We start from the raw sequence: 15,020 nt of genomic DNA on the forward strand, positions 1-15,020 counted from the left end.
CCCTGTCACTTTATAGGATCGCAGAATTTCCTGGGGACATTCAATATCTTTAAACATTTTACAGAAGCGAGTGCTTGACCACACCCACAGAGGATTTATAAAAAATGTTTTTTATACGATCAACAGGGAGCTGGGGTTTGAATTAGATGAAGATCATTAACATCATCATCGAGATTTATTTATAGAGCGCCAGCAAATCACGAAGCCCTGTACAATTGGGAGCAAACACAGTAAGTAATAAAACAGTACTGAGTAATACAGACAGACAGAGGGGTAAGAACACCCTGCTGCCAAGCTTACAATAACATCCACTAAATTAACACTTCCAGTTCAAGTGCCCTTTTGTGACGTCACGCTTCTACTGTTGTGCAGTTTACAAGTAAGCGCATGGATTTTCGCGCCAATATGGCGGCGCCTGAGAAGGTGCAACAGTTTGCACAGCCCGATGGGAGGAGTTGGGCAGACGGTGGGTGTTCCTGAGTACGTACATTTTAAATGAACAAAGATATTGATGCTAAAATGTTAGTACGTCGGACATTGAAGTGAAGTGTCACAATTTCCACAATATGCGTCTTCAGGTGGATCGGTGAACCGCAAAGCTTGGCACATATTGCTTTTCCCAGGGCAGTTCCAGGGACTGTGAAGTGAACATCCACCTTGAAATGCACATAGTGTCACTTCTCTAGAACAGGCCTGCACTTTTTAAGGCTTGTAAATCACCCTTAATGTCTTCTTCACACATTAATACCCTTTCCCCCAGCCCTCACATAACATTAATAACCCACTGTGTAGGAGTTCCAAACGCAAGCGACACACAACCTAGCAATCTGTCACACACACAGGTAGACCAAGCTCCTGCCGTCTGTTAGTGTCACACACACAGGTAGACCAAGCTCCTGCCGTCTGTTAGTGTCACACACACACAGGTAGACCAAGCTCCTGCCTTCTGTTAGTGTCACACACACAGGCAGTAGCTGCGCAGCTGTCGCACATTATACACAATTGAGATTAAACAGACCCTGATCTTGGATCAAGCAGCACATATTTTATTGCTCGGCAGCTTTTCGCTTCCATCTCACACATCCGCCTGCTGCCAAGGCTGTCTGGGGATAAGGAGAAAGGGATTTCACTAACACTTTCCCAGGCTGCAGTGTTGTGTGAAGCTCAGCTTGTCATTTTAATTGGAGACTACTCTCTTCCTTGGCAATCTGACTTCCACACAAATCTGGGATTTGCAATTGGTAAATCATTTTTCGATATTGTGAAAACGAAGACTGTAACACTATTGTACTGTAAACAGTGTACCTGTGGCCTATAACATGTAGTTGTAGCATATTGCTTTGTGCCTTGGCGATGTCACTAATTCTCAGTAAAATGACAGACTTTTTATGTATACAAATCTCCCAACATTTCACTCGGAGAATCAGAACACTACCCGAACACGGTGTGGCCCCATTAACTAGTGTTGTGGCGTGTCTAGCAGTTATGAGGCACTAGGCCACCCCAATACTCTTCAACTTCCCTGAAAACACCTCTGCATTGCCACACGTACATGTGACATGTGTTCAAGTCACCCGTTCCGTGCTGCTTTGCGTTGCCGAGTGGCGGTGAGCGGAACATAACTACCAACATTCCGTCAGCAGGGACTGAATATGGTTCACTGTAGTCAACAGTGTATGTCGTTGATAGGTGCATTTCAGTTATGTTGCACTCTACCCGAGACCGATTCTGAATACCAGTGTGAGTGGATCACTGATAAATAACTTTTGGTATGAATTTATTTAAAGGAAATAGTGCAGGGCTCTTATTTATATAATTGCATATACACTTATTCTTTATATTGTATATATTCTGAGATAGGAAATCGTTATTTCTGAGACCAGGGTAGAAACAGTTTTTTCCTGTTTTAACCTTACTAAAGGATATTCCTTATTTCTGATGTATATATCTGATACAATAGGCCTTTGTGGATGGAGGTCTTTTGTGTATTGGGATGTGTTTTGTATGGAAGTGTCATTGTTTGGGATTTGTAAGGTTGCTAGTGGAAACCTCCAGTTAGCCATATGCGGGAGGGAGTCTGATAGCAGGAATTGCTAACGAAGTTTTGTGATATGTGTCATGTGTCATGCCTGCTCTCACCAAAGGCCCAGCAGGGGGTCGTTGCTGTGTGGTCTTTTGTCCAGAGTGAATTTCATGGATAAGCGCAAATTTTGTTAGCTTTGCAATGCATGTAAATCCATGTTTGTGTAAATATGATACATCCTGATGCTAAAAATAGCCTGTGTCTGAACTGTATAAAAGCCACTAGCTTGTATTTGAAACTTGCTCTCTGATTTTCATCTGACCTGATCGCGCTGATACCTTCCACCAGTGTGAGAGCAAATCAACATCTTGCTTCAAAGACCTGCTTGGAAACATCTTCAATACTGCTGTATTCCTGTGATCTACAGATTAGACCCAAACTCTAATCTGTTCTCCGGCTGTTTCTGAGGGTTGGACCCAAGCTCTCCAGTACCACTGCCCTGCCCGCTACCCAGCAGTCTGGTCAGTGTGATAGGCCAGGGGGGGATCCATCCACAGCAACCCTGATCTGTAGTGAGAGGTCTGGAGTACCAGCCCGGGTACATCAGCAACGAGATACGCTAGCAGCGTCAATTACCCAGAAGAAACCCGGTTCTGGATGCCGGAAAGGAGTCCAGTGATGGCAGCTCGTGTAAGCCTCTCCTACTGCGGCAAGAGAGCGCATTTGGCATAATGAAAGGGAACGGTGGCAAAGTAAGCCCAGCTCGTTCCCAGCAACAACAGACAGGGTGGCATAGGCGGCCCATCCTGTCACAACCAGATTTACATCCACCCCATGTTTTGCAGCGCTGCGCTCTACTCCTCCCGGTCTAATGGGCCCATACAAATCCTTCCTGTCCCATGTATGTTGCCAACTTTTTGACGGTATTTCCAGGCAGGGCCAGCACCGGCATTTGTAACGGTGTAGTTAGGCACACATGGCAACAGGCCACGGTCATGCTCACCAGATTGCAAGGGGGATCCGGGACCTCCTCCCCTCAGTACTGGGTCCCCTGGCTGTCCCTCTCTCCCCACACAGTTTTTGAATGACTCAAACCAGCCAGTAATCGTTCCTGGTGTGTCTCTTCTGGGTCCTAGTGCCGTGGCCACGTGTTCAGCCACCCGGAGGTGTAAGTAACCACGCCAAAGGGATACACACCATTAAGACTTGTTGCAAATGATTAAATTATGGTTTTCCATTGTCTGCAGTCTTCTACTGGGTATAAAGCATAAACGATTATTATTATTACATTTGATTTAACAAAAGCAGTCATAGACCACTGCAGCTCAACGTACTAATTATGTGTCGGTCAGTACTAAGCTAACAAACCTCTTCCGAGAAAAGGGCCATTGGAGAATAACGTTAATAAGATTCAGGGCTGCATGTTATATCATTGTGTCTTTCTGTCACCATGTAAACCCCAGTTCAGTATTCTCTTATCTGATTCTAATTGATCAACACTCTTATCTTGCTGCATTGGTCAATACTTCATTGATTGTGCTCAGCTATTGTACAGGTGTCAAATTGATGCTGTCTCTTCACCTATCTTATTGCTTTCTACTCCTGGCTTCATTATTACCCAGATCCTACACTGCTTTAGGGCTATTATCTGATCTTTAGTTGCACCCTGCCTAGCAAGCAATATTGTTATTTCTAAAGATAGAATTGGACTATTTGTAGGCAGGGTTTAGATTCCTTTATATGCTTTATATTAGATTCCTTTATATGCTTTATATTAGATTCCTTTATATTACTTTATCTTTAGATTCCCTTTTATTTTATTCAATATGCCATTATTACAGTGGATTTAACATATTCACGTATGTGCTGGAGAATTCCGTTGACATATATCGAGTGAGTTTGAAAGGTTGCATAGATTATGACATTGCCTTCCCTCCTGTGCTCGCTACAATAGAACTTGGCAGGAAGCCGCGACTGTTTCAGTCAATAGCAAAATAGATGGGCAACGTTTTTGATATATACACTGGTGCGGTGGTTAGCATATAAAACACAATAATATAGCTTTAAATGGAAATATTTATTCTGCACGGTTATAGCATAAAGTATATACAGAAAAGGCTTTACAGATATTTGGGATTTTGATTTCACATCTGCAAATATTTTGACTGCCTGGCATGTCCCTGTTTTACGCATGCCCTCTTTTCCCCACTTCCCGACATGGAGGAGCACCGGGGAGCCTTGCAAATCAACAACAATAATAATAATTGAGAGTGAAAATAGAAGCAGAACACACAGTAACAGAGATGTGCGGCAAAGGAAGAAATATGATGGTGTATTAATAAAGTTCTGGCAGTGCGCTGGAAGCACTAACATCTCCCTAAAGAACACGCACCACTGATGAAATATTACTGCTCTCAATGTCAGCGATGTTTTACCGGGAACTCAGATCTTGTTAAACATTGCACAAATCCCAAAGCAAAGGGGGGAGCTGGTTGTCAGTTTAGGTAACGCTCTTGTTGCAAATCACTACCTGATATACATCAAAGTAGCGGTATGGGATACAATATGTAAAGAGGGAATAGGTGTACCCAGAAGTCCCTGGGCTGGACCATCTGTTGGGCATCCTAGGCTTCTGCCTATGGCGCAATGGGCACTGAATGGCCTGGATTACCCATTTTATGTGTTTAATTTCGGCAAATCTATATATAAATAGTTGCCCTTCTGATCACTTTAAAGGGGAACTTCGCACAGGGAAAACTCCACCCCCATATATGCACTCCGCCCAGGTAATAGACGGGTGCAGGTCATTCCCAATCACTTACCTTTGACTTCCCGGAATGGAATTTCAATTCCACCCAATGAAATGACTGGATTTCCCCTTTAAAAGAACAGAAACCTTTCTTAGAAAAAAGGTGTTTGAATCTCTTCTACGCTCATGGTTCAGAGTAGAGATGTTCACTGACCCCTGTGTTTTTTGTTTTGGATCTGGATTAACTTCGTGTTTTGGTTTTGGCAAAATCGCCCTCGCGTGTTTTGGTTCTGGATCCCGATTTTTTTTCTAAATTCCCTATTATTTTTTTCTAAAATCACATAATTTGGCTCTTTTTTTAGCCCTACATTATTATTACCCTCAATAACATTAACTTTCAGTCAATTTTTGTCAAGTGACAAGAACACTGCTACCCCTCCTGTTTCTGTGTGAGCGATGGCACTGGAGACTAGAGAGCGACAAGAACACTGCTACTCCTTCTGTTTCTGTATGAGCAATGTCACTGGAGAATGGAGAGTGACAAGAACACTGCTACCGCTGTTTCTGTGTGAGCGATGGCACTGGAGACTAGAGAGTGACAAGAACACTACTATCCCTCCTGTTTCTGTGTGAGCGATGGCACTGGAGACTAGAGAGTGACAAGAACACTGCTACCGCTGTTTCTGTGTGAGCGATGGCGCTGGATCTCCTGGGGTGGGAGGTACTTATGGAATCCAAAACCCGCGAGATCTGACAATGCAACGATAATGTTTTGCCTTGATTCAGATCCGAGGATGCACAGAGATACCGAACCAGCTCTCGAGCCTACTCGGATCCCCTAAGTTTGGGTGGGGTTGGTTTTGGAATGGAATAAATTATATTTCAAGAAATGGAATGGAATAGCCCGGAGGCAGTGAAGAAACTGAAGCCGAAATGGGGTCGAATAAATTAGCCAACGATGCAAAACATATCTCAAAATCCGCCATGAAGAATTTACAGGAATGAAAGATTCAGGTTTTGGAATCTCCCAGATAAGAAAATGATTACAGTTCTGTGGAGATGGTATGAAATACGCTCATGCAGGAAGACTTAGGACTATTTCTGAGCTACAAGAGAACTTCTAAATAGGAAAAGTAGAGGTGCCCATAGCAACCAATCAGATTCTAGCTATCATTTCCTAGAATGTACTAGATAAATGACAGCTAGAATCTGATTGGTTGCTATGGGCAACACCTCATAGCAACCAATCAGCGTTTGTATGTCGCAAATCAGTAAGTTCTGAGTGGTATTTGTGTGTTCCTTGGTGCAGCATCAAGACCTGTAATTGGGCTAGTTTAAAAAAAAAGATCTAGCCAAATACTTTTCGCACTAACTTGAAACTAGCCAAGCTGACAACCCCGCCTCAAAGCAACGTCGCTCATTGTGGTCGCCCTCAGTCTAGCGCAACATGCTGGAACTTGCAGTTCTCCAAATCTGGAGCGTCATAGATCGCCTTACTCTGATCCAATGGAGCCCAGAAGCGACATCACTCAATGTGGTTCTTTGTGTGACAACAGGAAGGAAAATAGGGATTATTTTTGATCATTTCTGAGCTCTTTGTAGTTTTCTTACGGTTGACAATAAACTGATTCTAAGCAATCTCTGTATATAACAATGCAGCCTGGACCACTATATATACACACACTATACTAGCACAAAGGAGACGTTTCACTAGACAATAAAATGCATTAATAAACTTGACTACGCAGCGTTTTCTTTCTATCGAATCTCTTACCTGTGGAGATTACATTCTGCCGCTTGTAAAGCTGCTGTTATTAAGGCATTTTCCCAGCTCAATAACTCTTCTTATTTTAATGTGCCCGACACCTTTAAACGCTGGAAACCTTTCTCTCTGTGCTCAGGCTATTAATGTATAATTGATTTTGCAGTCACTGTGTAACTATACTTTCAATTAGAGTCATGTCACTAATGTTGCTGGGCCGAGTGTCACCGGGGTCCACAGGCTTCCAGGCATCGGATGCCGCGCTGCAGGTAGAGGCAGAACGGAAAATTTAGGCCCGTTGGCTTAATCCATTTTTTTTTTCCCGCCCACTTCCAGCAGCGCAAGGAAATGTGCTTCAGAATCTATCTTTAACCTTTATGTTTCAAGCAAAGAGTTCAGTTCCAGTGTTTGTACCTAGCTTCTGATCTCCCGTAGCTACAACACAAGCTCCGTGCACATTGCCATATTTGTGGGCTTGTCAAGATGGACTTTTCAATAGTATATTCTTATGGGAGGCTGGCAAGTATTAGTCCTGGACTTAGCAGCCTATTAGGAACATTTTGAAGGAATAAAATGCAGGTGGCCAAGGTAGCCCACTATGGGACCGTCCCGCGAGGTAGCGTTGCGTCCTGGGCGGTCGCCCCTGTCGCGCAGCCTTTGTTACGGCCCTGGCTGCCGCTGTCATAGAGAATGCATCTTAACAGGACACCAGTAGGGATTTTATAAGAAGTTTTTAAGCAAAAATGACCGTTTGGGATAGATTTACTAAAACTTTTTTTTAAAAAATTAAAAGTGGAGATGTTGCCCATAGCAACCAATCAGATAATAGCTGTCATTTTCTAGAGTGTACTTGATACATGACAGCTAGAATCTGATTGGTTGCTATAGGCAACACCTCCACTTTTCATTTTTTTTGAAGGTTTATTAAATCTATTCCCTTAGAGTTTTAAAATCTCTTAAAAAAAAATTATGGCATATATAATCTTTTCATTTGTGAGCTGGAGATTTCAGCCAACATGTATATAATCACCTTGAAAGGGTAGAAGTCCGGGCTCTTTAATATTCACTATTATAGTACTTGACAGGCAGTTACTATATTTATTTGATTTGATTTAACTTGCTGCAAAGCAGTACTTCTCTCTGCTGCAGATAATGCAGATACAAGCTGTTTTTCAACAATAAAGCAACAGGAAACTAAATGGAATGTTTGCAGATTATTTTATCGATTGGGAATTACAAATGAGATAAACATAAGTGGACATCTCCTTTAAGGAATATAAATACTATTGTATGAGAAAATGTGAATTCATGGTGACATTTCTAGATAGGATTGGGCTAAGGTGCTGCTATTAAAACCCTTTACAAAAGCTCACAGTAGAGTCAAAAATACATTACTAACTTAGTACAAATAAACCGTCATTTTTTTCTAATGGCGTTGAGAGATATCATTCGACAATCCCATTTAAAACAATGGGAAGCATTAGACCACACCCTAGTTCTGCCTGGACACACCCATGATCTGCTCGGCCACACCCATTTTGTTATTCCACGTCATTTTGCTAAAGTGGGGGAAATGGACTTGGGGGTAAATTTATCAAGCTGCGAGTTTCTGCTGGGTATGAAAAGTGTTGCCTATAGCAACCAATCAGATTCTAGTTATCATTTATTTAGAACATTCTACAAAATGACAGCTACAATCTGATTGGTTGCTATAGACAACATCTCCACTTTTTTAAACTTGCAATTTAGTAAATATTCCCCCAGGACAGTTGGGAGGTGTGTCCTACTAATAAATGCCGCCCTAGTGCTATGTGTTCCAGCAGTATTGAAGGGGAAGGAGACTGGCAACGGGCTACCATTTTGGAAGCCTCCAGGAATGAGGTACCACCAACGTGACTTGGTAAACGCTCCCTGTTTAGCGTGGCAATACCCCCATCCGTGTACACCCTTTCCTAAATTGGGTCAATCAAAATTTGTGAAGTATTCCTGCTCAACAACTATTTCAAATAATTCCTAAACCATCTATGACACAGAGTGGATTGCATGTGTTTCATTGCTGATTTTTATCTAAAGATAGTATGTACATTAGTACCCTGCAAAAACGGTTTACTAATAATGCTAGATTTTTATTACAGTTACACTTTAACAGGTGTACAGCGGTAATTCCTAATTCATCTATGCATGCAACTTAAGAGAACATATGACAAGCTGTGTATGTAATAAATTAGACTCTTAGGGGCAAATTCAATTGTTGGCGGAAACGCCAAAAACCTCGCGGTCCGCCCATTATTACCGTTATTACGGTAGTTTTCTCGCTGGATTTCAGCTCGCAGCTTCCTGAGCCGCGAGCTGAAATCCAGCTATTACCGTAATAACGGTAATAGTTTAAACGCACCTCGGAAACAGGACAATTGAATATGTCCCTTAAAATATAATAAAAATCGCTCCGTGATAGTAATGGGATGACCGGACAAGGCGGCCCACATTAAATCTAACACATTTTTATTATGATGCTTTGGAGTTATTAGGATTCCAGACCACGTAACATTTTATTTTCCAGCCAGTCCCGCAGCAGAGTAACATATCGCACCCAATGTTCTCTTTATCCGTCCCTCTATCTTTGCCTTGGATTTCAGATACCTACTTTCTTACGCTCCTCATGAGACATAGGTGGTCTGCAGTGTTTCAGTGCAGGACAGGGGAATATCTGACAAGTGAAGAAGACAGTTTGAAGAATGTTTGCGGAGAGCAGAAGGGAATCATTTACCTGTTACTGGTCCAGCTGCCAAATCCCACAACGTCTCCTCTCTAAATATGGGCACCAAGAGCCGAATCCATATGTATTAACCAAGTAAGTCGGCACAGAAGACATACTGAGCGTTGCCGAGCTGGACCGGGCTGGACGTAAACATGACAAATGGACAGTTTGGAAATAAAAAGTTATAAACACATACTGAAAAAAAAATTACTTCCACCTTCAGGACTTCTCAGATTTCAGAATCTTTACAGGGGATATTTACTAAACAAAATACAAATGTGCAATAACCAATAACAATTGGCTTTGATCAGTCTAGTGCCAGCTGGCCATTGGTTTCTAAATGTACGCGCAGTCCAATTGAAAGGGATGGGCTATATGAATGAATGGGCCATTGAAAAGAATGGGAAAATTACAGCACGATGTAGAAGTAGCCACTTGCATTAAGCCCTAATGGGTATGGACACAATGGGGCATATTCAATTGTTGGCGTTATAGGCAAAAATCTTGCGGCGCACGCACTATTACCGTCATTACGGTAATAGTGCGCGTAAATACCAGTATTACGGTACTTTTCTTGCTGGATTTCAGATCGCGGCTCAGGGGGCTGCGGGCTGAAATCCAGCTTACTATTACCGTAATACTGGTAATAGTTTTTCCACTGCGGAAACCGCGGACAATTGAATATACCCCAATGTGTTCTCAGTTCTCAGGACTTTTTCTACTGCAGTGGAATGCTTGCAACACACATCCCGATGTATGTATGAATGCCAATGGGTATGGATACATAGGGGGGTATTCAATTGACGGCGGGATCGCCGCAAAGCCCGCACTCGAAAAATATTACCGTTAATACGGTAATATTGCACGTAAAGACCGTTAATACGGTAATTTACTCAGGGAGCTGCGAGCTGAAATCCAGCGAGATATTACCGTATTAACGGTAATAATTTTCGAGCGCGGGCTTTGCGGAGATCCCGCCGTCAATTGAATACCCCCCATAGAATGAAATGGGTTTTATTTTTACATACATTTGCAAGCTTTTCCCGTATGTTAAAATGCAAGCTGGGTGCAATGTTTTAACACCAGTGGATAATAGACTTAGAAGTTGGGGTGATAGGTGATCATCCGTGTACTCCCTGTGAAGACAGAAACTTTGCTAGTTTAACCACAAGTATTATAATGTTCCATAAGAAAAGACAGTTGTGAAGGAGAAGGGTGACCTATATTTTAGTAATACTGTTTAGTGTTACCAAGCTGAAGTGAGTGTATTGTAAATTAAATTACAAACTGCCGGTTACATCATCACCATCATCATCATTTATTTATATAGCGCTAGCAAATTCCGTAGCGCTTTACAATTAGAGACAACACAGTAATAATTAACACTGGGTAATATAGACAGACAAAGAGGTGAGAGTCCGTGAGACCAACCCGAATTTCAGGAGTCTCCCGGACGTTCCGGGAGAGTTGGCAAGTATGTCTTAAATACACCCCTTAGAGATGATTGGCATATGACACAATATAGTCAGCTCTCACACTTCATATAGTTCTGTTTTATTTGTGCTCTTGGCTAAAGCCCCCTCGCGTACCTCGGGTGAACTTATTTAAAGCAATTACACTAAAAAAATGTCACTCTTGTCTACAAACTCAGAGCTTTGATTTGTCTGTCATCGTACCGCCACAAGACACTTCGAGGTGGGAAAATGTTTCAAGTGTGCCGTGCGCACTATTCATTAGACTGTATCTGTCTGTAGCCTTGATTGTGTTTGTCAGCACAGAAACATTTATTATCATAAGCTCTCAAAAGGGATGAAAATGATTTGAATGATTTTTTCCATCCTCAGCAGTTGCTGTCATGAATATCTCTTGCACACAGTACATTATGGTTCCTCTTCTGTTATCTATTGTAGCTGAAAATGTTCTGGGAAGTACGTCCTTATAAGTTCTCAAGGAGCTACTGGAAGATGATGTAAAGGACTATTTATCCTAATGCACTAGTTGTCGTGTACTAAATTGTGGGCTCTTAGGACAAAGGACATTGTTGTGAGGTCATATGGCTGCATTCCAGCACTTGTGTCAGCTTATATGAGAGAGAGCATGGTTTAGCGGTTTAGTGGACAGGGTGGTGCCTTTCGTGGGGATGTAAACTTTAATGAGGGGAATAGTGAATTTGAATATGGCTTAAAAACATGAATTACACCCACATGCCAAAGCAAGATTGCTTTTACAGGGCAAAGGTAAACTAATCGTGTGTCTTATTATAAGTTGCACCGATCGTGAGAAACGTTACGAATCTAGAACATGCTAGAACATGTGTTTGTAATTAACTGTAAAAATGCATTTTAAGCACAGTAGATATTAATAACATCCGAATAAATGTATTCTATGGAGAAAGAAATTGAAAACAGAATATATTTTTTTAAATATGTTGTCATTAATGACTATGGGCCTGATTCATTAAGGAAAGCTAAGCAAAAAAATTGAGTAAGTTTTTTACTCAAGTTCTCTGGACAAAACCATGTTACAATGCAAGGGGTGCAAGTTAGTTTATTATTTTGCACATAAGATAAATACTGGCTGTTTTTTCATGTGGCACACAAATACTTGATAGCTTTATTTGTACACTGAAACTTAAAGTTGATCTAGGACATATCTTACCCCAACTATAAATCTGCCATCACATTTTAGATTTACCTCCCCCTCCAATGCAACATGGTATTGCCTTACTTACTTACTTTTGCTTAACTTTCCTTAATGAGTCAGGCCCTACATATATTAACAGGTGTAAATATATGTTTGTTTTGCGTGCCTAAATGAATCAGACCCAACATGTTTTTCTACTGCCTGATATTGTTTTCAAACAAACTTTTCGCAAGCGGTATAAGACAAGTCTTAAGCTGGGTACACACTACACAGTTTTCATCCAATAATCGGCTAAATCAGCCGACATACGACCGCTCGTTCAAAAGTCAGGTCAGTGTGTGCAGTGACACGATGGTCGAAAGTCTGCCCAAATGGACGATTGTCGCCTCATTTGGTTGGTCATACCGTTTAATATTTTCGTTCCAATCTCGTTTCCACTGTGTAGTGTGTATAAACTTCCGACCGATCCACAACAATGAGTAGGAAATTACATTGCTCACGACAACATGGCTGTAAAAAGTCGCTAAAGGGACGTTCGCTCTTCCCTTTATCTTCCTAAACAAGGCTAGTGTGTATGCAGTCCATGGACCGAGCGATCGGAACATCGATCGCATGTAAAACCGATTGACATAAAAAGTTGGTGGAAAATTCTGTAGTGTGTACCCAGCATTATTCAGTCTTATCGCCTTCACTCTCTGACACCAGAGAAGCGACTGAGAGACGTCTCTGAAATATTCACAAACCTGCTCATCTCCGTGAAAAGCATTAGAGCCGAACATACAGTATTAAAAAAAAAAAACCCACATTATCTCCCTTTTTCTGTAGAATTGTAGAATTGCATTTATGAACCTATATTTCTTTCCGCCTAGGTCCCAGCAAAGCACAAAGTGTATTATTAACTGCCGCGGCTTCTCCACCATGACAGCGGGAGCGGTGTAGAAGCCTCAGGTGACAGCGCGCTTAATGAGAAGAGACGTGAGACGAGGAGTCCGGCGCTGGGTACCAGCAGCTTGATGCCATCAGCTCACATGAAGTTTATAATCACCGCAGCTGCTGAAGACAGATTCCGAGGGGTCCCGAAATTAATGCAGAGAAAAATTTCATCAGGTCAGAATAAAAGTGTCACACAAATGGGTGGAGCCGGCTTATTGGGCATGTTATGTATTTATTCAATAACAGTTATTTATATAGTGCCTACATGTTACTTATGCAAACAATAAATGGCAGGAATAAAACAAAAAAGACGATTGTCTGAACGTTTCCACAAAGGAGAACACGCATTGTAGAAGCAGTAGGTGACTGCCCAGTAATTGTTACAGAACATTCTCTTACAACATTGATCACCTTCTTGTATACAGGTCTGGCATAGGAGTGCCGCTCCGCAGCTGAGCATCACAGAAAGGTGTCAGTGTAGAAGATATTTTAAATGTGGTACAGATCCTGGCACCTGTCACTAGCTTTATCCCTCGTACCCAATGGCACTTTGAGTGCGTTTAACGTGCTATGCTATTTAATCACGTTTTTGATAGCATATCAAGCGCAAACACGTTTCACATCTTTAAGTACCACTAACAGGTCATGTTTTCAGGATCAAACAATATCACTTTTTTAGTGATGATACCATACTTGCCAACTTTTCCTCGTTGGCTTAAGGGAGATCCCGGGGAAGGTGGGCGTGTGGGGGCGGGGCTTGACGAATCGCAACATTTTGGTATCAACCCCTAAGTGATTGTCACAATTTTGGTCAATTGCATCAGGGGGCGGAGCTAAGATGACGCAATATTTGTGTCATGAAGCCCCGCCCCCTGTCACTTGTCTATTGCGGGGGCGAGAATCGGGAGGTTGGCAACTATGCGTTAAAGAAAAGCAGCTAATGAATCTCTAGAGACTGAAGTGTCTTTTACATTTCTGTCTCCATTACTGAAGTCATGTTGTCTTACCTTTCAGTCTTTGATTAAATCTTGGTCTCCATGAAAATGGCCACCTCCATAGGCATCAATACATGGACATAGGCCACAATTTCTGAACTGTGTCATCATGTCACAGATAGCGAAGCCAACCACGTCTTGTACTGGCTCAGCATCAGGGAGAATGCCAGACTCTTCAGGGAGTGAGGGAGATCACCCCTATTTCAGGGAGTCTTCCTGACATTCAGGGAGGAGAGTTGGCAAGTATGGATAATACAAAGGGGTAGATTTATCAAACCTCCTAAAACGGAAAAGTGGAGTTCTTGGTCATAGCAACCAATCAGCAACCAATCAAAATCTAGCTATCATTAGTACATTCTAGAACATGACAACTAGAATCTGATTGGTTGCTATGGGCAACACCTCCATTTTTCCTTTTTAGAAGCTTTGATAAATCTACCCCTAAGTGCCCATTACTTGCAGCGTAATGAAAGTAACATGGAACCTGAGTGAGAGAAGAACCAATTAAACCTTAAAAACTGAGACTTTTGCTGCTAAATGGTATCAGGAAAAATAAGCTGTCAGCTATAGCCAACCAAAGCTTATAATGGTTAGATTTAAACGTACATTTACATTACACACAATTGTATGAATCATTTCACTCTGAGAAATGCTTTGTGTAATTCTAGTTCAGCTAATGAACACAGCAATGTCAGCCTCTCGCCTGGGCACTCATGGGGTTAAATAGAGGTTGGCGTCAACCAGAGGGTTCCCTGTGATTGCATTTCATTGTTAAAGAATGTAATTTATTCTAATCATCCCCCATTGCCTCCAGGATCTCTAAGGAAATGTACTCTCAAGGCACTTCCTGGAGAGCCTAATTATCACACTGAGTGGTGGAATAACCACGTCCTCCATCCAGTGTGCATAATTATGCGGAATTGTAGGGGTCGTTTACTAAATCAACATTTAAGAGGTCCATTTGACTTGATTCTAGTGGTTTACCATGTGATGTACTTGGCACACAAGCATCGATCTGAGCTTTAAAGCAGAAATACGTTGCGTTTTTAATAGGTATATACTTGTAGGGCTTTTCTTAAATAGAGAGTACTCCCATAAAAATAAGGGTACCCCCAAGCCATATACTATTTAGACTACCATCCCTGTTTTATTTGTGG

The sequence above is a fragment of the Mixophyes fleayi genome, chromosome 4, assembly GCF_038048845.1.
Source record: "Mixophyes fleayi isolate aMixFle1 chromosome 4, aMixFle1.hap1, whole genome shotgun sequence".
NCBI lineage: Eukaryota > Metazoa > Chordata > Amphibia > Anura > Limnodynastidae > Mixophyes > Mixophyes fleayi.